This window comes from Myxocyprinus asiaticus, chromosome 5 (assembly GCF_019703515.2).
Source record: "Myxocyprinus asiaticus isolate MX2 ecotype Aquarium Trade chromosome 5, UBuf_Myxa_2, whole genome shotgun sequence".
NCBI lineage: Eukaryota > Metazoa > Chordata > Actinopteri > Cypriniformes > Catostomidae > Myxocyprinus > Myxocyprinus asiaticus.
In genome coordinates this window covers 11563341-11590753 of record NC_059348.1, presented here as the reverse complement: position 1 = coordinate 11590753, position 27413 = coordinate 11563341, and positions in this window count along the sequence as shown.

Here is a 27413-nt window from a genome sequence, read left to right as displayed (position 1 = left end):
GTGGTTAATCCATGTCAAGGAAAGATGATTCAAGGGAGGATAAATTGAAAATTTGGGTCTAGACTATATGACAGTGTTGTTAAAGATGGGCTGAACACTGCCAAAACCTTATTTTCCAGTTAAAATATATAAACATCCTTAAAAAAATAAATAAAAAAAATACATAAAATACTTGAGAAGCAGCATGACGTAAGATATTGAGTATTGTTTTCAGAGAAATCTAACAAAATGTAGTGGAATTTATGCTTAAAACTAAAAAAAAAAAAAAGAAAAAAAATATTTGCCAATGGGGTAAGACATTTTTTAAAATTAAGTTTTTTTTAATTTTTTATCACAGGCATTTTCTTTATATACAAGCATAATTTTCACGCATGATTAATTTATTCCACAACTAAAAGGAATACATTATCAGAAATAGAAGGAATACAAATAGATGTAATCATAATTTGGGTATACATTTTTAGTAGGCTTTTTATCTAAAAGTTAAAGGAGTTGTATTATGTTATGAGTTATGATATTGAGTTCTAAAATTACCAAATTAAACTGTTTTTCATGAGAAATAATTTAATTTCACATTTATGTGACGTGCTATCAAGTTTGCATGTTTTTATACACACAAACCTTTAGTAATTCAGGGCCTATGTCTAAATGCAGTTTAAATGTCAAATGAAAGATAAATACACATAGAAATAAAATGTTGAATCTCACACATTTGTCCATTTTAATTGGATAAACCTTTAATGATTAGACATTCTGGCAATTTATTTGTTAACTCTTACTGGTTGCAGGAAATTCCTGCATCTGAGTGGCCATGCCATGCAGTGGTCTGTAATTTTGCTGTCCTGGTTAAAGAAGGATTGAGTAAGGGGTAGGGGTCTCATTCCATGCTGGAACAGAGAAATGCATGGAGAAGATACAGTGGATATAAAAAGTCTACACCTCTGTTAAAACAGCAGGTTTTTGTGATGAAAAAATTAAACAAAGATAAATCATATCAGAATTTTTGCACCTTTAATGTAAAAATTACAACCTATCCAATGCCACTGAAAACCAAAGTGACACGTTTCAGAGAAAAAAACTAAAAAACTTAGAATTACCTAACTGCATAAGTGTGCACATCCCTGAACTAATACTTAGTTGAAGCAGCCTTTGATTTTATTACAGCACACAATCTGTTTGGATAAGAGTCTATTAGCTTTGCACATCTTGACTTGGAAATATTTCCCCACTCTTCTTTGCAAAAATGTTCCAGATCTGTCAAATTGCGAAGGCAACTCCTGTGTACGGCCCTTTTCAGGTCCCTCCACAGATTTTCTATAGGATTCAAGTCTGGGCTCTGGCTGGGCCAGTCCAAAACATTAATCTTTTGTTTTTTTGTTTGTTTGTTTTTTTGCTGAAGCCATTCTTTTGTTGATTTGGATGTGTGCTTTGGATCATTGTCATGTTGAAAGGTGAAAGATCTCTCAATTTTCAGCTTTCTAGCAGACGCAAGAAGGTTCTGTGCCAAAATTGACTGGTACTTGGAGCTATTCATGATTCCCTCCACCTTCAATAAAGCCACAGTTCCAGCTGAAGAAAAGCAGCCCCAAAGCATGATGCTGCCACCACCATGCTTCACTGTGAGTATGGTGTTCTTTTGCTGATGTGCTGTGTTGTTTTTGCACCAAACATAGTGTAATGGGTAAAAGGGAAAGGAGGAGGTGAGAACCGGCTTGACAATATAAATAATCATTTAATGATTAACTTAAAGCAAAAGACATATAACACACACACATACAGGGCAGCTGCATGTAGCTCTCTCTCTCCCTCTCCCGAACTGCTGCCTCCGGCCACCTTTATTCCTCTCGTGGGCTTGATTAGCCTGATTAGGGGCCAGGCGTATGTCATCACGGCCGGTTCCCGCCCTCCTCCTTGCCACACATACCTTTTACAATTTTAGGCAAAAGTTCAATCTTAGACCTTAACACATTTTCCCACATGGTTTTGGGAGACTGGATATAGGTTTTTGCTGGGCTTGGATGTTTTTTCGTCAGAAAAGGCTTGGTCTTGCCACCCTGCCCCATAGCCCAGACAGATGATGAATACGGGAGATAGTTGTCACATGTAGGGAGCAACCAGTACTTGCCAGAAAGAGCTGCAGCTCCTTTAATGTTGCTGTAGGCCTCTTGACAGCCTCCCTGACCAGTTTTCTCTTTGTCTTCTCATCAATTTTGGAGGCATGTCCTGTTCTTGATAATGTCACTGTTGTGCAATACTTTCTCCACTTGTTGATGACTGTCTTCACTGTGTTCCATGGTATATCTAATGCCTTGGAAAAAATGTTGCAGCCCTCACCTGAGGGATACCTTTCAACAATGAGATCCCGTTGATGCTTTGTAAGCTCTTTGTGGCCCATGGCTCTTGTAGTAGCATGCAACCAAGAAGATGTCAGAAAAATACTACAAGAACAGCTGAGATTTATTTGGAGTTAATCAGAGTCACTTCAGTTGAAGACGGGTGTGTACTAATTCACATGAGCTTGATGATTGGTTGATTCTGAACACAGCCACATACCCAATTATAAAAGGGTGTGCACACTTATGCAGTTAAGTTATTTTAAGTTTTTTATTTTTTTTCTCTGAAATGTGTCACTTTGGTTTTCAGTGGCATTGCATAGGATGTAATTTTTACATTAAATGTGCAAAAAGTCTGATATGATTTATCTTTGTTTAATTTTTTACATCACAAAAACCTGCTGTTTTAACAGATGCGTGCTGAGATGTTGTGAAGAGGCACTGCTTCTGGATATCGCATTGCATAGTCCACTAGGACCAATACAAAGCGATGTCAGCGTGCTGACCGTTCTAATGGCCCTACGAGGTCCATTCCAATTCTCTCAAAGGGGACCTCAATCAGAGGGAGAGGGTGCAATGGCGCTTTTGGGGTGGCCAGTGGGTTAACCAGCTGGCATTCGCGGCATGCCGCACACCACCTGCGGACATCACCGCCAATGCCCGGCCAATAGAAACGGGCTATTAGATGGTTCAGTGTCTTCCTTTCTCCTAAGTGACCCGCCATAGGATTATAATGAGCCGCCTGGAATACCATTTCCCGACGGCTCCTTGGAATCAAAAGTTGGGTTGTATCCTCTTTGGTCCGAGTGTCCTGTGTCACTCTATACAACTGCTCATTTATTATTGCAAAATAGGGGAACGAAAGGGCGATGTCAGGCTGGAGTCATTGACCATCGATGACTTTCATTTGGTCAAAGGTGTGTTTGAGGGTTTCGTCTCGCGACTGCTCCAAAGGGAAATCCCCGTCAGGGAATTCCCTGAGAAGGGGAGGGGCTGCAGCCTCTCCCCCTCTCTCGTCATTATGACGTGGAGCTGTCGAGCTCCACCTCCCCTGCCAGAGCATCGCACATCACACATCTCCCTATTTTCGTACAGGGTGAGGCGGGAACTAACCGCGGCCTCCACTCTATGCTTTTCCCCCTGGAATTTAATCGTCAGGGTCACCACCGGATACTTGTGAATATCCCTGTGTACACATTTCACCTTCACCATTTAGGTGTGACCAATGCCACAGGTTGAACCAGGCGTTGGTGGATAGTGGTTTGATTACAACCGGTGTTCACCAATGCTTGGTGAGTACCCCCCTTGACACTTACCGGTATCCGGTACACTCCGGCCCGGTCGGGGGCAGCCTGTGGGAGGTCAGAGACCCACACCACCATCCCCAGCTCCATCAGAGGGCACTGATCTCGGAAGTGGCTCGGGTCTCCGCACCTCCAGCAGGCCGGCCCAGGCGTTACGCGCGCACTTGCGTTGGGGGGAAAAGCGGCAGGGCATTGGAGTAGGAGAAGGTGTCGCCTCCCACACCCGGGAAACTGGTCTCAGGGGCTGAAGTCCTCCTCGTCTGCGTGGGGCAGGAACGGGACCTGGAGAGAGGGCAGAACGAGAGGAGAGAGGGGAGGGGGAAGAAACAGAGGGAGGAGAGAAGATGTAGGAGGGCTCTTACGCCCTCGGGATCGCCGCCATGTGGTCCTCCGCAAGTCGGACAGCTTCCTCCAATGATGCCGGGCAGTGGCACTGGACTCACTCCGCCGTCCCTTTTGGCAGTCGATCTGTGAATTGTTCCAGTACCACCTGGTCGATAACTCCATCGACGTCGTGGTCCCCCGCTAGCAGCCATCTTCGGCAGGCGTCACGGAGCCGCTGGGCGAAGGCAAAAGGGTGGTCGGAGCTCTCCAACTTCAAGCTCCGGAAGAGTTGACGACTTTCCTCTGGAGTGCGTCCAACCTGTTGCAAGATGGCTCTTTTTAAATCTCCGTAGGCCAGGAGGCTCGTCGCTGGCAGTTGTTCAGCCGCGAGCTGGGCTTTCCCGGACAATAGTGGGATCAGTCGGGCCACCCATTGGCCGAGCGGCCAGCCCCAGATCTCGGCTGTCCGCTCAAACAAATCCAGGAAGGCCTCAGGGTCGTCCGCCGCCCCCATTTTCTGTAATGCTGGTGGGGGTAACGGCGTGGGAGTGTCCGGGGTCGCGGCTGAGGACGCCTCCTGGCTGAGGAGGCTCCGGATCACCTGCCGGTCCTCGGCTTGAGCGTGCAGGAGCTCGACAAACCGGCGGTCTTGATCTTGTCGGAGCTCAAGCAGTGTCTGTTGGTGGCTCTGATGTAGGCTGGCGAGGGCTTGGAGGATCTCCGCCAACTGGGAGGACACTACGGGACGACATCCATCCATCTTCGACCCAAACATCAATACCGGGTTTCGGCACCAGTGTAAAGGAGGAGGCGAGAAGCAGCTTTCCTTGTTTAGGTAAGGATTTATTTTCTCTGTTTGCAGCACAATTTACAGTCTCACGTTATGCACTAATTTAATCCACTATCACACACCGCTTCACAAAATAAACTCTCATTATTTGTAATAAAAAATCTTTGCTTCTGGTTCGGGTCTGTCGTGCCCAGGCTCTCTCTCCTTCTTCTATTTGCTCACTGAAATTAGAGACAGGTGTTAGACATAATTTAGCTCAGGTGTAAGCGCCCTTACCACTTTCTCTCTCTCCGGAGAGATGCTTGACCACGCCCCCGCTGCCACAGTAATGTTCACAATAGCCTAAATAATTCAGCTGAATAAACAATACAATGGATAAAGGATTACATTTTATTATAAATCATTTATAACAGGGCATGTACACTGTAGAAAGTTAACAACATAGCCTCATCATAATTCATGCGAGAGATCACAACGAATGACTTGGCTCATGTGAAAGGTATGACTTTTATTCCCGTAGAGACCAACAAGAAGTTCATAACTCATAACTCCTATTCAACTTTACTGAATAAAGTTCATTTTATTTTAAAAGAAAGGAAATGGCAGTGAACAAATTTGGTAACTCATTCCACATTTATTTATGCTATACAAATGACTGATGTACATTTCTTGTAATCTGCTACTTGTAAAGTAATAATTAGTATGAGATGGTGAAATTGTAAGAAATCGTTCGAAAAGAGCGAAATCACAAGAAATCATCCGAGATGGTGAAATCACAAGAAATAATATGAGATGGCTGAATCATAAGATATCGAATGAATTGGCTCATATGAAAAGGTATGACTTTTATTCCCATTGAGACCAACCAGTCAACAAAAAGAATTTCAAATGAGACAATGCAGGCATAAAATTTCACCTAGCCTCCTATCAAAAACATTATTTTAAGAAAAGAAACATCAGTGAACAAATTTGCTTACTCATTTGTCAATTTCTTGTAATCTGCTACTTGTAAAGTCATAATAATTAGGACGAGGTGGCGAAATTGAAAGAAATCATACAAAATGGTGAAATCGCAAGAAATCGTACAAGATGGAGAAATCGTAAGAAATCATACGAGTTAGCGAAATCAGAAAAAAATGCAAAATACAAAATGGTGAAATCGTAAAATTGTAAGAAATCATAGGAGATGGTGAAACCGCAAGAAATCATAGGAGATGGCGAAATCGTAAAAAAATCATACAAGATAGCAAAATCGTAAACAATTATTCAATTATTAATTTGTCAATTTCTTGTAATCCGCTACTTGTAAAGTCGTAATAATTAGTACGAGGTGGTGCAATCGTAAGAAATCATACGAGATGGCAAAATCGTAAGAACTTGTATAAGATTGGCGAAATCATAAAAAGTCATCCGAAATGGCAAAATCAAAAGAAATTATACGAGATGGTGAAATCATTAGAACTTGTACAAGGTGGTTGTAACAAGTCCGTAAATGGGGAAAGGAGGAAGTGGGAGTTGGCTTCAGTGAACCACTTGAGTTTATTCACACACTGTGGATACAACTCAAACAAAAATAACACTTTTCAGCGGCTAACTTAAATCTGCTGCTTTTCAGCCAGACAGTGAAACTTCCACAACACACACACTGCACTCAGGTTCAGCTCTCTTTCTCTCTGGCTGGTGTCTGACTTGCTCTTAAATCCGTCTCCAACTCTCACTGCAATGACAAACAGCTGTTAGAGCCAATCATTACCAGGTGATGATTCTTACCATTCTCATCTCCTGATCTTGCTCTCCATTCACAAGCTGGCGCTCAACCACGCCCCCACTACCACAATGGTGAAATCATAGAAGTCATACGATATGGCAAAATCAAAAGACATTATACAAGATGGCAAAATCGTAAGAAATTATTCGAGTTGACTCATACCAAAACATATGATATTTACTCCATAGAGAAAATGAAAGAAAACCAACAATGTTATTACGATTTAAGTTTAACCCCTAAACAAAAATAACCAAAAAGTGTAACCCCTAACCCTAAACATAATATATATATATATATATATATATATATATATATATATATATATATATATATATATATATATTTTTTTTTAGGAAAATAACTTTTGACAAAATATCAGGGTTTAGAACAAGTCAAGGGAAGCGTAATACGGGTTATTGACACCCATCAGTCATTTTTATTGCATAAATAAATTTGAGTAACCAAATTTGTTCATTGACGATTTCTGTGTTCAAATAAATTGTTGTATAAGAGGCTATAGCTGATTTTTGAAACCTCTTCGTTTTGATTCAAAATTCTGTTTGTTGATTGGTTGGTTTCTACGTACCTTTTCCTACGAGCCAAATCATATGAAATCTTAAGATTTCGCTATCTTGAACAAATAATTTTAATTTTTCATAAGACTATGTTGGACATTATGCCTAAGACATTTTTTGTTTGATGGCTGAAAGAGAATAAAACAGGTTTGTAATGACATTTGTGCAAGTAAATGAGAGGAAATTTTTTTTTTTGTTGATGTGACCTAATGTAGACAGGTTGATTCAGTCATATTAAATAATATTTTTGACAAATAAAACCACTTAATTTAGATTTAGAACAAAATATTCTTCATATTGTGCTACCTGGCAACAATAGACTGTTTTCTTGAAATGTTTAGCAGCTGACGTTACAATACGTCACAACATTTTTTAAGTCTGCAAAGAATAACAATTGAAATAATTAACGTCTTTGTTTAAACTAACCATGGAGTGACCAGCTCTCTAGAGGTTAAGGATTTCATAATTAAGGATTTGACTTCATGTGTTAGCAGCAATATCCTTTCTGTAGTTGCCGAGAGCTCTGCAATTGAAAATGGGAAAAGAGGGGGAAATAGAGGATCCTGGTCTTAATCTTAGCATGGGGACCACGACGGGGAACCTCGCAGAACAAACGCAATATAATCTACAACAACCCAACTCCAGCTGTGGATTCTGTGAAATCAAAAAGCCATGTTTATATGGATGATCTCACGGGTTATGTGTCATTGTCACTGATTCCCGCAAGTTTTGTCTTTTGGCTTCATATCCTGTTAAATAATCATTAGCTTTGATGTGAAACAAATAAAAAACCAAACAGATTAATGATCAACATTTGCTTTGTGTAGCTTTGTGGGATTGTATCATTTAATTATGCTTGTGTTTGGCACCCACTGGTGTGATTGTGTTTGGAAGAAAGTGGTGGGTTTTGAGCTGGTGAGGGGGGTGTTTTGTGTTAAGATTAACTCAGCGTGGTGCCTCTTTCAAAGGAGCCCCTTTCTGATAGAAAATAGAGTGGCCCTTCCTTTGGATTCATCATCACATGTCAAAATAAAACCTGAGCGCTGCACACTCACAGTTCACTCTTCAAATATATTTTGCTTCAGGGAGAAACTGCAAGGAAAGGAAAAGCGAGTTTCACTTTTAAATGCTGATGGACTGTGTGTTTTGGAAACGTTCGTGGCAACTGAAATACCCCTCTTGCGCACCAGCCCCCGAATCCAAGGGTCATCCCACACTGAAAAGGGAATTTCATTTATCATTTAGATTGAGCTGAGGCACAGCAGATGACCAGAGAGGTCACAAGTGGGCTTGGGCTAAGAGGAGATTCCTAAGAAAATTGAGGAAGTAGGAGAAAAATAGGCAATGTCCAGAAAGTATTTTTCTCTAAGTATTTCTTTAAAAGGGTGTATCAGAAATGTATTAATTTTTAACTTGATTATTTAAACACATGTGTCACAAAAATGAAAAGGATGCATAACAGGATGGAAATACACTTTTAAAATGTTGCTTTGAACAAACAGAATGGAATGTTTTAAAGTGAGACAAACTAACAGCACAAAACATTACAGAATGCATCAAATCTCAACAATGATGTCATATCCTGGAGGATGATGTCATTATGGATTTAGCTTTTATTTGTTAAAGTGATTAACAGAATGGAGAGTGGTATGGTAACTCTTTGCATTATTGTCCCCTTTGTTAAGGGTTTAGAAATGGGCTTGTTTAAAAATGTATAAGTAATTTATAAATGCATTATAAATTATTTATATGCAGTTATAGCAACATAAATAAAAAGGGCAACTTTCATTCAACACTTGCTAAATAGCCAGCATTTATACATTTATTCATACTTATTTTAATCAAAAACATAAAATGCCCAAATTCATGATTTATGTCACAATGCAGCAAAAAATAGATTATTATAGTGAGATTAAATGGAGGGATTATGCCATTTTGCTACAGTCCACTTACTAATGTTGAATAAGTGTTATTAAGGATTTATAATATGTGAGATTAAATGGAGGCATTATGGCATTTTTCTACAGTTCATTTACGAATGTTGAATAAGTGTTATTAAGGATTTATAACATGTGAGGTAACATGTCTCACTATTTGGCAAGTATTATATGAAAGTCACCCTTTTTGTGCATGTTGTTATAACTGCATATAAATCATTTATAATGGTTTTGCAAATGAATTCTTAGTCATTAATGAACCGCTTATAAACCCTTAATAAAGGGAACATATATGTAAAGAGTTACAAGTGATATTTTGGTATTTAGGATATAGAAAAATCCCTATGACTTACTAATTAAAACATTATTCAAATAAAAATACAAATAAAAAAATGTAAGCAATCTGATGAGAAAGGGAAAAAAATATATAGAAAAATCTGGAATGTATATATATTTTTTATTAAATTGGCAGTTTTTCATGTTTGAAGTTGAGTGGCGTGAAAATTTTGAAATTATTGAAAATTTACCCGTTGACTGAACAACATGATAAAAGAAAACTAACTAATATGATTTCCATCTTTTAAAAGTGTAATTTTAATATTTGATCTAATAAATTAAGACATGTGATGGGGTCATGTCAATGTACTGTAAATACTTAGAATGGCCCTCTTCCTTCTGTAGACATAGTACATCTTAAACTGCAGTATTGAGGTGTTATTTAGGTCAAATCAAATATGCTAAAAATGTCTGCATTTTTGAAGACAAGAACCAGGTCTGGTTGACAATTTAGGCAGTAATCTGTTATTGCATAGCAATCATGTTTACACTACCTGTCTGAAGATTTCATTCTGAGCACTGAAACCCTATCTGGGAACCAAATAGGAAGCCAGATTTGGAATAAAACATCCCAACAGTCTCTCAAGGGAAACATGTTCACTCAGATCTTTAAATATAAACCCCATGCTTTGCGCTCGTTCACCTGATGGTTGTAGATGGTGACTGTGGTCTCTCTCTCCTGCTGTATATTATTAGCCTGAGGAACATTGAACGCGCTACTGTCACGGCGTGTCATCTGGATTTCACTGTGCCTGCTACTAAGTCACTAAATCTGGGGCATGTTGAGTATCTTTTTTTAACCAGTCTATTCAATTAAAACATATGCAACCATGGAAATATAGGGAAGTGACTTTTAGATGGCAGAGGCGAAAGCGCGTTAAACTACAATGTGTGCTACTACAGGAGCCGATGAGATCATGGTGAAGGGTATAATCAAATTCTGTCCACTATATGGCTGTTTGGAATGGAAGATTGCTTACTGCAGTATATTCTGCATACTGGCTAGTATTTTTAATATGAACAAATTAAATCAAAATGGACCCTATTTACTCTCTTAAAATATTTAGACAGTCCCGGTTCTACGGGGGTGCTTGAGGATGCTAAGCACCCTCAAACGAAACTTAGAGCACCCTCAATTGCAGACCAGGGCAAACTACTGCCCGCAGGTAAATTTATCCTGAACATTTTTTATTAGATCTTTCATTTATCTGGCTTTTGGACCTATCGTGCATCCACAAGCTTTTAATATGTTCAAGGTTGCCAGATAATATATGCAACACCCCAATCAGAGATTTATAGTTGCACAAATTGGAAATATTCCTCCTTATGTCATACCTAATTTATGCAATCTGGCAACCATACATGCGAGTTCATGCACTTTCTCTCCACAAAAAACAAACAAACAACAACTTAGCGCTCAATAGTGCATGGACGGGACTCGCGAGTAAAACGAAGTGAGAGAGGAATATATTTATTCTTTGTGTTATTTGTAAAATGCTGAAGTCCCCTCATACCTGTATGTGAATGTTACTCTGCCAGTAATCATTTATCTGTGTCATGCAGCCTGTTTTATTCAGTTGTGTGCTGAATGGGGTGCCAAACATTGACAAGACCCACATCATGACCCATGAGCATGTAAACAGGTTGATAATGTTCTGAGAATAAAACAAGTAAACGGGTCCAACATTAAAATAAGCTTTTAGAATCTCTTTCCCAAATATTTTATTTTACTTTCAAACCAGACTCCTGATATAGAGTGTTAAATTGAATACTAAATTACCATTGCATTGAAGTATGGTAAAATAATCAATTAATAATTTTATTCAGACTTTATTCAGTTTTACTAACACATGATAGAAAGTATAGCAGCAAAACTTCAAGCAATCACAGAATGGTTCCATTAGTATACACTTAAGAAAATTGTGCATCATTCACTGAGTGCATGTGGGCTTAAAAGATCAAACTATGCAGAACTGTTTATCTTCTCTCTTCCATGTCCTACTTAACGGCTGATGTGGCCCCAGTACCAAAATAATTGCACACCCCTGCTCAATTGAATATGTAAGACTAATACTGTAAATTGGCAAGCAATTTTTCTTGAATACCAGCAAACACACAAAAATCCTTGCATTTTGTGAATGCACAAAATGCTGCATCAAAACTTACAAATGTCCATGATTTTGCAAATCAGTATGTCCTAATCTGCAGGCGCAGAATTTTGCTGTCATTTTCAACAACAGATCATGGGAAAAAAAAAATAAACCCTGAAGCAATAAACTTTTCTTTATGTTGTTTAAGTAGCATTTAAACATGATTTAATCTATTTAAAAATGTGTCATCCATGCAATTATCTAATCAGCCAATCGTGTGGCAGCAGTGCAGTGCATAAAATCACGCAGACACGGGTCAGGAGCTTCAGTTAATGTTCACATCAACCATCAGAACGGGGGAAAAAATGTGATCTCAGTGATTTGGACCGTGGCATGACTGTTGGTGCCAGATGGGCTGGTTTGAGTATTTCTGTAACTTCTGATCTCCTGGGATTTTCACACACAACAGTCTCTAGAATTTACTCCAAATGGTGCCAAAAACAAAAAATATCCAGTGAGTGGCAGTTCTGCGGATGGAAATGCCTTGTTGATAAGAGAGGTCAACAGAGAATAGCCAGACTGGTTCCAGCTGACAAAGTCTACGGTAACTCAGATAACCACTCTGTACAATTGTAGTGAGAAGAATATCATCTCAGAGTGCTATTCTGAGATGCGGGTTGGCGCTGTTTTGGTGGCACGAGGGGGACCTACTGTGAGACTCCTGACAATTCCCTGGCTGGCCACTAGGGGGAGCAATGAACTTTTGAACTCTCTCCACTCTTTTTGATTAATGATCTAGTTCACCTGTGCCTAGTTTGGCATTTATATTTAAATCCAGTCTTTTCAGTTGTTATTTGCTCAGTCTTCTCTTGAAGTAAGTCAGCCTCTGTTCTTTCCCTGTGATATATGCCTGTATGTTCTATACTTTTTGAGATTTTTTGACTTCTGGAACTTTGGAATTTTTCCATTATTTTGATACCTCTCCATGTGGATTATTTACCTCTGTTGAAGTTTTGGAATTGCCTTTTTCCCTAAGACTGAATTGTGCCTTTGTATCTCCTGATGGATTACCTTTTGTGTTCAGTAAACAGCCCTTTGAACTACACACCATCTCCAGCCTTGTTTCTGCATTTGGGTCCAAGAACAAAAGTGTCTCCAGTAGCTCAAGGGATAAGACTGCAATCCTTTCATGCTAGAGAGCCCTGACTCGGGCACCCATTATAACACCTACAGAATATTAGGCAGGTGGTTTTAATATTGTGGCAGAATGGTGTATATTCATATACTACACATATGTATGTGTATATATATATATATATATATATATATATATATATATATATATATATATATATATATATATATATATATATGGCCATATCCACCTTTTTCCTGAACATGGAAGTGTTCCATGGTTTGCATGTTTTCAATTCCCGGTCTCCAGTGTTTTCACTCGCATCAGTGTTTATTCTTAGCAGGTAAAATATTACATTTATAGAAGTTGTCAAAAAACATGTGAATCTATAACGCTGATACTTCACAGAGTGGAGATGACTTTTCTTTTTTTTGACAGTGCCTCATCTGAGTTCATGACATGAAGTGATGGTCCAAGGTTAGTTACGTTGATATCATTAGCTACTTTGAGTTGTTATGACAGCCAACAACAGCACAAGTTGAGCGTGAAATTATTTTGTACTCCAAATAACATTTAAATGATTGTTGTTCTCATCTGAATTGCTCATTTCAGTTATTTTTACATTGTGTCTCGAGACCAGAAACAGAAAACAGGCAGTTGGAATCATCAGAACGGACTCAAGATGGCGCCAAGTATGGCTGCTGTGTTGCGACCTCCGACACAAATTTTTTTGTTTGTTTACAATTCTTATGTTTTTTGTCTTGGAAGTTGTCTGCCTTATTGTCTACGACAGACAAACACTTTTGGACATTGGTTCTGCAATTGCACACCGTAAACCAGACTTCAAATTCCTCAATGCCGACCCACTGTTTACAAACACGGCTGCGGAGCCCTTTGTCTGGGCAGCCCGGCTGCGGAAAAGCAAAAGGAAAAGGGGAAGGAGAGCCGGCGTTCTCATCAGAGTAAGACGTCATGCAAATTGACCCCCACTACCCAGTATTCTACTGGCAAATGTTCAGTCTCTGGACAACAAGCTCTGCGAGCTGAGAGCGTGGATCTCTTTCCAACGAGAGACGAGGGACTGCTGCATTATCTGCCTTACGGAAACTTGGATGTCTGCTGAGATTCCAGATTCAGCCATTGAACCTGCGGGGTTCTCCGTGCACCGAGCAGACAGAGAGAAAGACCTCTCAGGTATGTTTTATGATCAACAAATCCTGGTGTGATCAGAGGAACGAACATTCTATCAAGTCTTTCTGCTCTCCTGATCTGGAATTTCTCATGCTTCTGTGTCGACCATTCTATCTACCGAGGGAATTCACAGCGGTCATTATCACTGCTGTATACATTCCCCCACAAGCCGACACAGACTGGGCACTCAAGGAACTGTATGGGAGTATAAGTGAGCAGGAAACAGCACACCCTGAGGCCACGTTCATTGTGACCGGGGACTTTAACAAAGCCAATTTTAAATAAATCGCACCAAAATACCACCAACACATCAGTTTCAACACACGAGGGGACCGTGTTTAGGACTATTGCTACTCTCCCTTCTGGGATGGCTACAAATCCCTCCCCCACCCACCATTTGGCAAATCGGACCACCCTTCCATTCTGCTTCTGCCTGCTTACAGGCAGAAACTGAAAGCACCCACCCTCAGAATGATCCAGTGCTGGTCTGACCAATCAGATTCTACGCTACAAGACTGTTTTGATCACGCGGACTGGGAGATGTTCCGTTCCACCTCTGATGACGACATCGAGGTTTACACTGATAGCGTAACGTGTTTCATCAGAAAGTGCATAGAGGACGTTGTTCCGACCAAAAAAATATGGATCTACCCCAACCAGGATAAATAGCGATGTTCGTGCGGCACTTGATGCGCGGACCTCTGCTTTTAATTCCGGGAACATGGAGGAGCATAAACAAGCCAGTTATGCACTCCGCAAAACTATCAGAGCAGCCAAACGCCAGTACAGGGACAAGATTGAAGGACAGTTTAACACCACTAACTCTAGAAGCATGTGGCAGGGAATAAATATCATCACGGACTTTAAAGGGAATAAAAACTTTGCTGTGAACACCGCTGCCTCTCTCCTGGATGAGCTAAATACTTTTTATGCTCGTTTCGAGGGAAATAACACCACCCTCGCAGAGAGAGCTCTTGCAGCCGAAGCTACAGAGGCTAGTTCACTCTCCATCTCTGTAGCGGATGTAACCCAATCCTTCCGACAGGTGAAAATCTGTAAAGCCGCGGGTCCAGACGGCATTCCGGGCTGCGTCAGCAGAGCGTGCACAAACCAACTGGCTGGTGTTTTTACGGACATTTTCAACCTTTCCCTCTTGGTCCCCACATGCTTTAAAACATCCACCATTGTGTCTGTACCAAAGCAGTCCAAAATCACTTGCTTAAATGACTGGCGTCCTGTTGCTCTGACCCCCATCATCATCAAATGCTTTGAGAGACTAATCAGAGATTACATCTGCTCTGTGCTGCCTCCCTCACTGGACCCATTGCAGTTTGCTTACCACAACAACCACTCCACTGATGATACCATTGCATCTACACTACACACTGCTCTCTCCCACCTGGAAAAAAGGAACACTTATGTGAGAATGCTGTTTGTAGACTACAGCTCAGCATTCAACATCATAGTGCCCTCCAAGCTTGATGTGAAACTCCGGGCTCTGGGCTTAAACAACTCGCTGTGCAGCTGGATCCTGGACTTCCTGTCAAGCAGATGCCAGGTGGTTAGAATGGGCAGCAACATCTCCTCATCACTGACCCTCAACACTGGAGCCCCACAGGGCTGTGTTCTCAGCCCACTCCTGTATTCCCTGTACACACATGACTGTGTGGCAACACACAGCTCCAATGCCATCATTAAGTTTGCTGATGATACGACGGTGGTAGGTCTGATCACTGACAATAATGAAACGGCCTACAGAGAGGAGGTGCACACTCTGACATGCTGGTGTTAGGAGCACAACATCTCCCTCAAAGTCAGCAAGACAAAGTAGCTTGTGGTGGACTTCAGGAGAAAAGACAGGGAACACAGTCCCATCACCATCAATGGAGCACCAGTGGAGAGAGTCAGCAGCTTTAAGTTCCTCGGTGTCCACATCACTGAGGAACTCACATGGTCCATCCACACTGAGGCCATTGTGAAGAAGGCTCATCAGCGCCTCTTCTTCCTGAGACGGCTGAGGAAGTTTGGAATGAACTGCCACATCCTCACAAGGTTCTACACCAGCACTGTAGAGAGCATCCTGACTTGATGCATCACTGCCTGGTACGGCAATAGCACCACCCACAACCGCAAAGCCCTGCAAAGTGTGATGCAAACTGCCAGACACATCATCGGAGGAGCGCTTCCCTCACTCCAGGACATATATACCAGGCGGTGTGTGAAAAAAGCTCGGAGGATCATCAGAGACTCCAGCCACCCGAGTCATGGGCTGCTTTCACTGCTACCATCAGGCAGGCGGTATCACAGCATCAGGACCCACACCAGCCGACTTCATGACAGATTCTTCCCCCAAGCAATCAGACTTTTGAACTCTTGATCTTTCACGATCAAAATACATCAGCACTGCACTTTATTAATTTTATCATCTCACACTGGACTGTCATAAATTATATTCTCTCTTAACAACACACTGGCAACTGACTATCAACTGACAGCCTGAATGTCAATACAGTACAATACAACCTACTGTATATTTTATATATACTATATATACTATTTTTATTGTATAATGTGTATTCTATATTGTGAGTATTGTATACTGTACATTGTATATTATTATTTGTATATTGTGTTGTGTATGATTATGTGTATATTAGATATGCAAATTGTGATGTGTAAATCTGATGTTTATTGTAAATTGGTGTATGTCTCATCACTGTCATGACTGCTATGTTGCTCGGAACTGCACCCAAGACTTTCACCCACTATTGCACTTGTGTATATGGTTGTGTGACAATAAAAGTGATTTGATTTGATTTGATTTGATCATGGCGCCCAGTGGTTGCTCAGGAAAACTGTGGATATCAGAATTCTGTATGGAATACTAGTGATGCAATACACTCAGAGAGAATACATATAGTATTTTACCCCTTAACCAAATCTTACAATTAATATCGAGATGCCGTGACTCTCATTTCCAAATCAACGTGTATATATTCAGTAAGTACACATACATTAACTGCAAGGTCAGTTAATATTAATAACTACTGTGAATTAATTTAAGTAACTAATTTGAATCAGGTCATATAGAGGTCATATAACTAAAGAGTTCACTGTTGCATAGTATGTTTAAGAAACTTTAGCAATAGTTCCGTTCACTTACAGTAATCACAGTCAGGCTTTTCTCTTTTCACTTGACTGAGAAGCATTTGCAGCAGTTCTGATGTGCAGTCTCTGCAGTTTTTAATCACGTTACTGCTTAATTGAACAATTTCTTTAAAGATAAACGGCAGATAATTGCTTTACAATGTCACACTTCATTCCAGCCTATGTAAGAATAACATCCGACGTTCTGTAGCTCATCTGAGTGAGCAACAGTAACCGAGTGGAACTTAGTAAAGGGTCAATCTTCTATTTCAGTTTGTGCCGTATTCAGTTTGAGCTGTTAAAAAATCTCGGTTAAATATGCATACCCACATGAAAACCCAAACAAGAGGAAAAAAGAACAGAAATTGTACAATAAAGTCATTTTCAAAGCAAATCAATCTGTCTGCACCCATACCTTGAAGAGAAAGATAACTGCATATATCAAGCTCACATTTGCTGTATGGAAATATTGATTTGTGGCAAGTGGAGGATCAAAGCTTACTTTTCACTTTGACTTTTTCTTATGAATACATCTTCACTTTATTGAATTTCAATGGGATTTTGAAGTCAAAAAGCTTGTTCAATTAGTGTTTGACATGCAGTGCTTCATCTAAAATATCTCTCTGTGGGTACATCCGTAGTTCTCCTCTCATTCTCTGCTGAACGTGTAAGAGGACTAGTTTTGTGTATTTCATGGTTAAAGGAATAGTACAACCAGAAAAATGAAAACGCTGTAATCATTAACTCACCCTCACATTGTTCCAAAATAATACATTCTGCCTAACATCTACTTCAAAACAATATGACGGTGAATAAATGATGACAGAAAGGTGAACTATCCCTTTAACAATCTTAAATCTACACAGTAAAAATTAAATGTATTTTTAGAGAGAAAATATTGTTTAATTTAACAATCATTCCCCATTTTTCAGTAAAAGTGTGAAATTCATTTATTCACACCAAATTTACATTTTCTCTGTCACAACTGATTATATGTGTTACTGACAAAAACAGGCATTCTCCTTTAAATGAAGGTAAACATCATGTTTTTCACATGTGAAAATGTCATTTTAACCTGAGATGTCTTTAAAAATATGTCCGTAAAACAAGATTTCTTCCAGTGTAAAAAGAAATCTAGTTTTACAGAGAAAATACAGTATAATTTAACATTAATTTCAATTTTTTTCCCATAAAAATAAATGTATTCACACCTAATTTATATTTTCAGCAATATTGCTCATTGAAAAAAAAAACAATATACTAATAAAGTTATGTTTTGCACTTTATTTGACGCTACATTTGCAACACAAGATATTACGTTTATGCTGTACTTTTCTGCATTTAGTAATGAAGAAACTCAACATATAATTTTGAGTGTCAAAATTAATCTGGAGCTTAGTAAACTCCAAAGTAAAATAATAATAATTTTTACTGCTCATTCAGTTTACTTAATTAAAAAGAAAGCAAACAAAATTGAACTTAGTGAAAAACACTTACTGTAGAAATGTTCTATGTAAGTTTACTTAATCCATTTATGTTGGGATTTCTATAACTGTAAAAAAAAACGTAGTTTAACAGAAAAGAATTAAGGTTAAGTACCTTAACATATACAGGAAAAAAATTATAATACATTTAATAAGACAATACATGTAATTTTACAGTAAAATATTGTTATTAGATGTAAAAGTATCATATAATTAAGAGATTATAAATAATAGATAACATGTACTTTTACGGTAAACTATTTTGAAAATCACGGTGAAAAACAATAATTGGGCATTCCCAGAAGTCCCTGCGAGAGCCATCACATTTCATTATATTTTATGGAAATAGATATGTTTTTTCTTATTTTTTATATCAGTTATGTACAATGGGGTGTTCTATGCTATATTTTATGCAGTTTAGCTAATGTTTATTACATAATTTTAGTGTCACATGTGTTACCGGGATGGTGTTTTGTGTTTGTGTGAGTAACACACATGGTCTATACATGTGTATTAATTTAATTATTGTTCCTGGAAAGATCACTCTTGATGATTTTTGTCATTATGTGGACTTTTGTAGTTACAGTGTTTAACCATATAGACTAAAAATAAATAAATACATTTAAAAAAGCAGATAAAGTGAAAAATAGATATTTGTAGTTCCAGAAGGCTCATTTATGAAGTTTTTAATATTTAGTAATATAAACGGTAATGAACTGTAAATTTATGGTATTTTACAGTGTTTTTTTTTTTCCCAGCATGCTTTGTATGAGACTTGATGGGGAGAGTAAATGTTAAAATTAAGAGCAATTTTATGTGTAAAGGGGGAGATTTGTAATTATTTAATGTTCTGTTGAGATTTAGAAGAGTTTCTGTAATGTTGGAGTTTTGGGGGTTACCACTGTGGTGAAGAGTTTAGCTTGATCTTAAAAGCTCCTGAAATGAAAAGATTCTAAGTCTTAAAATAACAAGTCTAAATGAGTTTAAAATGTACAGTGGAGTAAACCTACTTTAACTCTTAGGGTTTAAACACTGAAATGAGTTTGTTGGCAAGGCACAGTAATTGCAGTGAAAATATGTTGTTGTTTTTTAATGAATAGTCAGACAATGTTTCTATTTACAGTCAAAACATGTTTTTAATTAATGGTCTACAAATGTTTATTTTTCTATCTGAACAGTCAAAACAAATAATTTCATTTTATAGTTGAAACATGTTCTTTTAAATAAAATTTTAAACATGATATTTGAAATGACTATTTAAACATGTTATTTTAGTTTATGGTTGAAACACCTATTTCATTTGACAGTCTAAACATGTTAATTCACTTCACGGTCTAAACCTGTTATTTTAGTTTACGGTAAACATTTGGCACCCTGTGCTGCCATGCATTTACCACTATTTTACATTGTTGTTTTTTTTACAGTGTATCTTTATTAAATATCTAAATACATTTACCGTAATACAGTCTATAAATGTGACATTAAAATAAACTTTTAAAATCAGTAGAAATATATGTTTGAACATACTAATTGCTGTCCTGTTTTGCACTGGAATGATATTAGATGTGAAAAGTTTCATTGCTGTGACTGATTAATGCATGAAAATAATTAAAACTTAGAAAACCACAGAGATTTGTTCATTGACTAACTGTAAGTCCTAATGTAATTGAACCTTATTATAACATCTTAGAGCTTAGATTTTCTATTAAAATGTCTTGGATCATTAGCATTTCCATCACAATAAAATAAAATATACAGGAGGATGTTAGTTTAGTCAAGAAAGAGTCTTAGACCATTTCAGGCCAGTATTCAGGCTTCAACTTACATGATGGTGCAGAAAATCCTGAGAGATTACAAAAACTGGAGGTGGAAATTCTCCTGATTCAACCACTGCTGAAGACAGAAAAAAAGACTAAAGTTGTTTAAGTTGCTCTGTTGTGCCATTTTGTTCAAATCAAAACTAGGCCATACATTTGGGCAACAAGTGAATAATTTAAGAATATAACAAAAATATATTTTAAAAAGCAATCTAAAAAACAGGCAACTTCCACAATAAAAAGTTTTAACCTTCAATAATGCACATTTGATGGATGGATTTAAAAATGAAAAAAAAAAAATTCATTTTAAATTTAGAGTCTCCATATGTATGATATATAGTATATTCATTACACAGCTTTCTGGAATACTTAATTCTGATTGGTCAATGGCGCCATCTAATGGTCTGATATTTCTCAGTAACAACCGCACATCCACATATCAGACTGCTCATTTGGGTATCGTTCCTTCATCTCAGATCACTGTGTGATCTCTAAGTAATCGAAAAAAATGTAAAAAGTTGATAAAAAGATGCATTATGAGCAGTCAGATGTCATTAATTACAAAATAACCATTTTGTATAAACATTATCCCTTGCATTATCACAACATTATAAACTATGATTTGAAACAAAAAAGTATTTGAAAATTGGACAAAAAGACAAAGGTACAAGACTATGAACTTGTGATGTGGTAATGAACTAGAGGTGGACCGATATATATCTGTTTTACAGATTAATCGGAGCCGATAGTTGCATTTTGGAACTATCACTTAACGGAGAAAAAAATCTATGCCAATAGTTCCCAATATATATATATATATATATATATATATATATATATATATATATATATATATATATATATATATATATATATATATTTATTCCTCTGTGTTCCTCTGTGGCAGCACTGGAGGATTCTACAGTTAGAACAGCTTGGTTCTACAGTTTAAAAGCGGCCTCTAGAGGTGAAAGAAAAACAATCACTGACACCTCGTGGGAATTTTCTGTATCTAATTTTCATGCTGCTTGGGTTGATGCATATGAGACCACTACAGCACTGGCTCCAGACCCGAGTCCCGAGGTACGCATGGCTCGCACGCCCGCCTGCTGCCGCCTTTTCAGCCCTTGGACAGACCTTGCGTTCCTGCGGGCTGGAGTCCCCATACAGCAAGTGTCCAGGTGCGTTGTGGTTACGACGGACACCTCCAAGACAGGTTGGGGCGCCATGTGCAAAAGGCACGCAGCAGCTGGCTCCTGGACAGGACCTCGCCTGCGTTGGCACATCAACTGCCTCGAGTTGCTGGCAGTACAGCTCGCCCTGCAGAGGCTATTGCGTTGATCCAGGGCAAGCACGTGTTGGTCTGGATGGACAACATGACGACAGAGGCTTATATAAACCGCCAAGGCGGTTTATGCTTTCGTCGCATGTCACAACTCGCCCATCACCTCCACCTCTGGAGTCAGCGGCGACTTTCACGGCAGGTGACGCTCAGGGGAGAGTGGAGACTCCACCCCCAGGTGGTCCAGCTGATTTGGAGTTAATTCAGCAAGGCACAGGTAGACCTGTTCGCCTCCCGGGAATCCTCCCACTGCCCGCTCTGGTATGCCCTGATGGGTGCTCCCCTCGGTACAGGCGTGCTAGCACACAGCTGGCTCCAGGGGCTGCGCAAATATGTGTTCCCCCAGTGAGCCTACTTGCACAGGTTCTGTTGTAGGTCAGGGAGGACGAGGAGCAGGTCATTCTCATGGCTCCATATTGGTCCACCCAGACCTGGTTCTTGGACCTCACGCCCCTCGTGACAGCACCTCCCTGGCAAATTCCCCTGAGGAAGGACCTTCTTTCTCAGGGACAGGGCACCCTCTGGTACCCATGCCCAGACCTCTGGAATCGCCATGTCTGGTCCCTGGATGGGATGCGGAAGACCTAACTGGTCTACCGCCTGCAGTGGTTAACACGATCACTCAGGCCAGAGCTCCTTCTACAAGGCAGCTGTATTCCCTGAAGTGGCGTATCTTCGCTAAGTGGTGTTCTTCCCATAGCGAAGACCACCAGAGGTGCGCAGTCAGGTCAGTGCTTTCCTTCCTGCAAGAGAAGTTGGATGGGCGGCTGTCACCCTCCACTCTCAAGGTCTATGTAGCTGCTATAGCAGCACACCAAGATGCTGTTGAAGGTAAGTCTCTCGGTAAGCACAACCTGATCATCAGGTTCCTAAGAGGTGCCAGGAGGTTGAACCCTCCTAGGCTGCACCTCTTTCCCTCATGGGACCTCTCCATGGTCCTTTTAGGCCTACAGAGAGCCCCGTTCGAGCCCCTAGAGTCAGTCGAGTTAAAGGCCGCCTCAATGAAGGCCGCCCTCCTGACCGTGCTCACTTCCATCAAGAGGGTCGGGGACCTGCAAGCGTTCTCTGTCAGCAAAGAGTGCCTAGAGTTCAGTCCAGAAGACTCTCACGTGATCCTGAGACCCCGACCGGGCTATGTGCCCAAGGTTCCCATGACCCTTTTAGGGATCAGGTGGCGAGCCTGCAAGCGCTGCCCCTGGAGGAGGCAGACCCAGCCTTATCATTGCTGTGTCCGGTGCGTGCTTTGCCCATCTACTTGGATCACACGCAGAACTTTAGATGCTCTGAGCAGCTCTTTGTCTGCTTCGGCAGACAGCGGAAAGGGAACGCTGTCTCCAAACAGAGGCTTGCCCACTGGATCGTCGACGCCATTGCTTTGGTCTACCAGACCCAGTCCATGCCCGCCCCCTTGCAGGTTCGAGCACACTCCACAAGGAGTGTGGCATCCTCATGGGCACTGGCCAATGGCACCCCTCTAGCTGACATCTGTAGAGCAGCGGTCTGGGCAACACCAATACCTTCACGAGATTTTACAATCTCCGGGTTGAGCCTGTTTCGTCCCGTGTTCTTTCAGGTACGAACAGGTAAGATTCATTACGCGGGGCAGCTGGCCGGGTGTACCGCTTGTGTATAGCGCCTTTCCCCTCCACGAGGTGAAGCCGTGCGCTCTTCTCTCCCATGCATTTTCACGACTCGTGAAACCTGGATGTCCTTCCTCCTAGCCCTCTGGCTCACGAATTCAGTGGAGGAATTCGTAGTCAGACCCAGTACATGTGCTAACATGCCCTGTACTGGGGTAAGTGCTCCACAGGTCTCGGTTACCCCGGTAACCTCCTGTGATGTATCTTCCGTGGTACGGTCTCCCTTTTTCGGTAGACCCGCGTCTCCCTTGGCAGAGCCCTCTCTGCCCCGGTCACTGCGTTTGTAGAGCTCCTCCCCTACAAAGGGCAGGACCTACCGCTGCGCCTCTTCCATGTGCGGCCTTAGGCCCATATGATGTATTCGCCACTTTTTTACCCTCCCCTTCAGGGCAGGGTGTGGCCTCCATGGGGTCTTTTCCCCCTGAAAGAATAGGAACGGAAAAGAACGCCTTCCCCAGCGCATATTATGAGCATTTAAAGGCCCCAGCCAAATCTAATTTTCTGTGGAGAGGAAAACTTAGAGAGAAACAGCCGCGGCCTGCTCCCATACTAGATACGTCACTTTCCCCCCCTCTCAGGGTTGTTGGGAATTACATGACGTTTTGAGGCATCTGGGGAGGCTATGTGCAGTCCGAGTGCATCTGTTCCTAAGCTCACAGTAGCTTGCCTACACCTACATCAGCTGTTCACGATACACAGTTCAGCCATTGTGGCATTTCGTATAGGGAACCCTAGTGTCACTACATCGACACAATGTCGAGTGAGTGACAGAAGGGGAACGTCTCGGTTACTGTTGTAACCTCCGTTTCCTGATGGAGGGAACGAGACATTGTGTCCCTCTTGCCACAGGCTGAACTACACCACTGTAATGGCCGGGACCTTGTCTCAGCTTCTCAGTGCAAAAACCTGAATGAATCCGCATTCCAGCCTCCCTTTTATACCCGTATATCGGGGGGAGTGGCATGCAAATTCTACTCGCCAATTCTCATTGACCTTTTCTCAAAGATCTAAAGGTGTCTCGGGCTCTTAAGATTGACCTCTAGTGTCACTACATTGACACAACATCTCGTTCCCTCCGTCAGGGAACAGAGGTTACGACAGTAACCAAGACGTTTTTAAGAATTTTTTTTTTAAAAAAAGAGAGAAAATGTATTTTCCCCTTTTTCTCTATTATACAGTAACACAGTGTTCATTTTTAACACAGGTAGATATGCCAGCACTCAATTTACATAAATACATTTGATTGAATAAGACGTAATCAAATGCTCACTTAAATGGGATGAGCAGTGTAACTGAACTTTGGCCACGCTCCGGTCCGGAAAATTGATGAAGGCTGAATACTGTTGCACGCGCCATTGAGCTTTGTCAAACTCACCACTGATTGCTGAGGCTAGCAACTATAAACGGTTAAAAAAAATCAGTCTGAGGGCCAAATAACAATGTAAAGAGGAAAAGAAAAGAAAAAATTGATTTTGCGGCTATACTTGGCCCCACTGGATATGCAAGCATAGGCACGTGCCTAATGCCTATCCATAAATCCGGTGTCATGATAAATTGAGTCCGCCCGGTAAATTGAATCCCCATGGGGGTAACCGTTTGTAAAGCCTGAGCAAAAACCTATCATGTTATCGTGATAGCATGTCATTGAAGTCTAGGCTAACTGAAAAACACAAACAATGACACATCTTTAATTTCACAATCTGTACTTCAGTTATATACTATTAAGTTTAACCTATGGTTTAAAAGTCATTAAATGTCGTATTTACAAGTTATATCAACATATATCATAAAACAATTTTAAAGGATTTTTACTCAGGCAGTTAATATAGTACCCATTAATAAGTCTCTCAGCCAACAGAATTGCTGTGATGTCAGATGGAGACCCGATTTTCAGGGGGGACTCAATTTCTCATGACACCGACCTTTGGTGCAACAGCATCAGCGGTCGAAGCCAGAGGCCTACAGTTAGTTCAATCAGTACATGAAAATTCTGTTGAAATTTCTCACCCTCATGTTGTTTTTCTAACCTGTATGACATTCTTTCATGTATGTATATATCCAGGGATGGATTACCAACCGGGACAATGGGTCCAGTGCCCAGGGGCCCTTGACTACCAGGGGCCCTCGACTGCCCGGGGGGCCCTGGGCTTTAAGGTTGCACGGTCCAGTTTGGCGATCCCCCCGCTCGAAAACCCATCAACAATGAAAGCAACCACACAACCCTCCACCACCCCCCCCCCAACCCCATGTTGTATATACTGTATTTTTTACATTTTTTATAACTTACTTTAATTGAATGAAAACTAAAAATAAATCAAACCCTCATTAATGTCATATATAAATAAATATAAAACTAAAATTATGAAATTATGCCTTATGAAATCCATTGTATTTTTTTCTCAATTCTGTTTATTTGTTTTTACTAAATTCCATGATTTCCAGTTTATTTTTTCAAATGGTTTATTTAAATTTTATTGTTAAAAAAGGAGTAGGGATGGGTGATATAAGCAAAAAATGATATTGTAATATTCTTAAAATTCTTGGTCAATAACGAAATTACATCCCCTAGGGGTCAGGATGCAACAAAAGTGATGGGAGATGTGCAACCTGCACAACCGTCAGATCAACAGGTCTGCGTTTAAATGTTTATAAGTTTGTGCTTATTATATTCAATTCTTAACATGATTTTTACTTCCGGAACCAGACTGATGTGCTTTATTGCCCCCTGCACTGTTATTATCTATGCTCCATTGTAATACTGTTACACTTTAACAGTATAACAATGACTTCTTGTATTACTGTATTTTTGTATCACTTTATACTGTATTACTAACTTCTATTAATGGTACTGTTTCCTAAAAGATGGCAGGTAGATTTGTGGCAGGCTGTTAATGAAGGAGTTATGAAGGACTTAATAAATCACTTGGCAGCTACATTTCCTTGTTCACTTTTCATTTATCACAGAGAATAAATCATAACATCTACATATGAAAACAATGTAGGCATGGCTTACAGGCAAAGGCATGGCTTTGTTGTTTAGAGAGAGTTGATGGCTTTTTCCTATCTGTTAACAGCAGTGGCTCCTCTGTCACACAAGCAGACCAAACACTGCTGTGTACATACTGCAAAACTGATTCATACCGGACCAGATTCCCCGATAAGACACGGTCTGGCAGTGAGCTCTTCATAGAATGGCATGATTCTTTCTCAAGCTGTACAAATGTTCATTGTCAGTACTCTTGTTCTCATTCAACAGAAAATAAACAGATGTTTGGCAAGAGTTTTAGTCACTGGCTTTCATTATGAAATCAGTCAGCTAATTTTGTCAGTTTATTCAACGAAACAGTTCTAATGGACCATTGTGTGCAATGTTAGGTCATGTTCTGCATTGGTTGAGTCTTTTAACATTGGACATCAAATTAGTTACACATTCTGTGTTTCATAGATCCTTCCATAACAAAATGTACCATGGAAACCATAGTTTCCACCAAAAAATAGATTTTCACATTTTCTGAAGAGAATGTAACTGGTGCTTTCCTGTGTAAAACTTGTCATGGGCATTGCTATGCAGTTGCTAGGTTGTCCTCGGTGGTTTCTGCTAGGATAATTTAATGACCTAGGTAAAATAGCCCATAAGTATCTATGATATTCTGGTTACTAGATAGGGTTTGAGTACCTCCTTCAATGTAAATCTTTGTGATATTTATGTTCCCTTCTGGCAGGTGAAAAGTCTGATTGCTTAAAAAGTTTATTTGCACACTTCTGCAGGTCACAGGTCTGTACTGATAGGGTTGTGGTCAATAGGGAAAAACATAGCTAAATGCTAACAATAAAATGCAACTAACTTCAACTTTTAAAAGTGAGAAAATGCTTCCAATATATTTTGTTGTGGACATTAAAAGCTGTTCGTCCAATCAAGCTCATTATTTTGGTGCTAATTAATTTGTTTACATGCTGGCCAAATTAGACAGATATGTTAACATGGACAAGTTGCCTGACATGCACTCATCCTCAAGAACCACGAACAAAACTGTGCAAGGTAAAAGATATTATAAACATTGTTTGTGCCAACCACAATGCAGTGAATTTTTAAAATTTTTGCATATCCAGCCTGATCTCATTATTCATTATTTATACATAACTTTTAAATGTATGTTTTTGTACATTTGGATAGAATGCAAACAATTGACATATTGACAT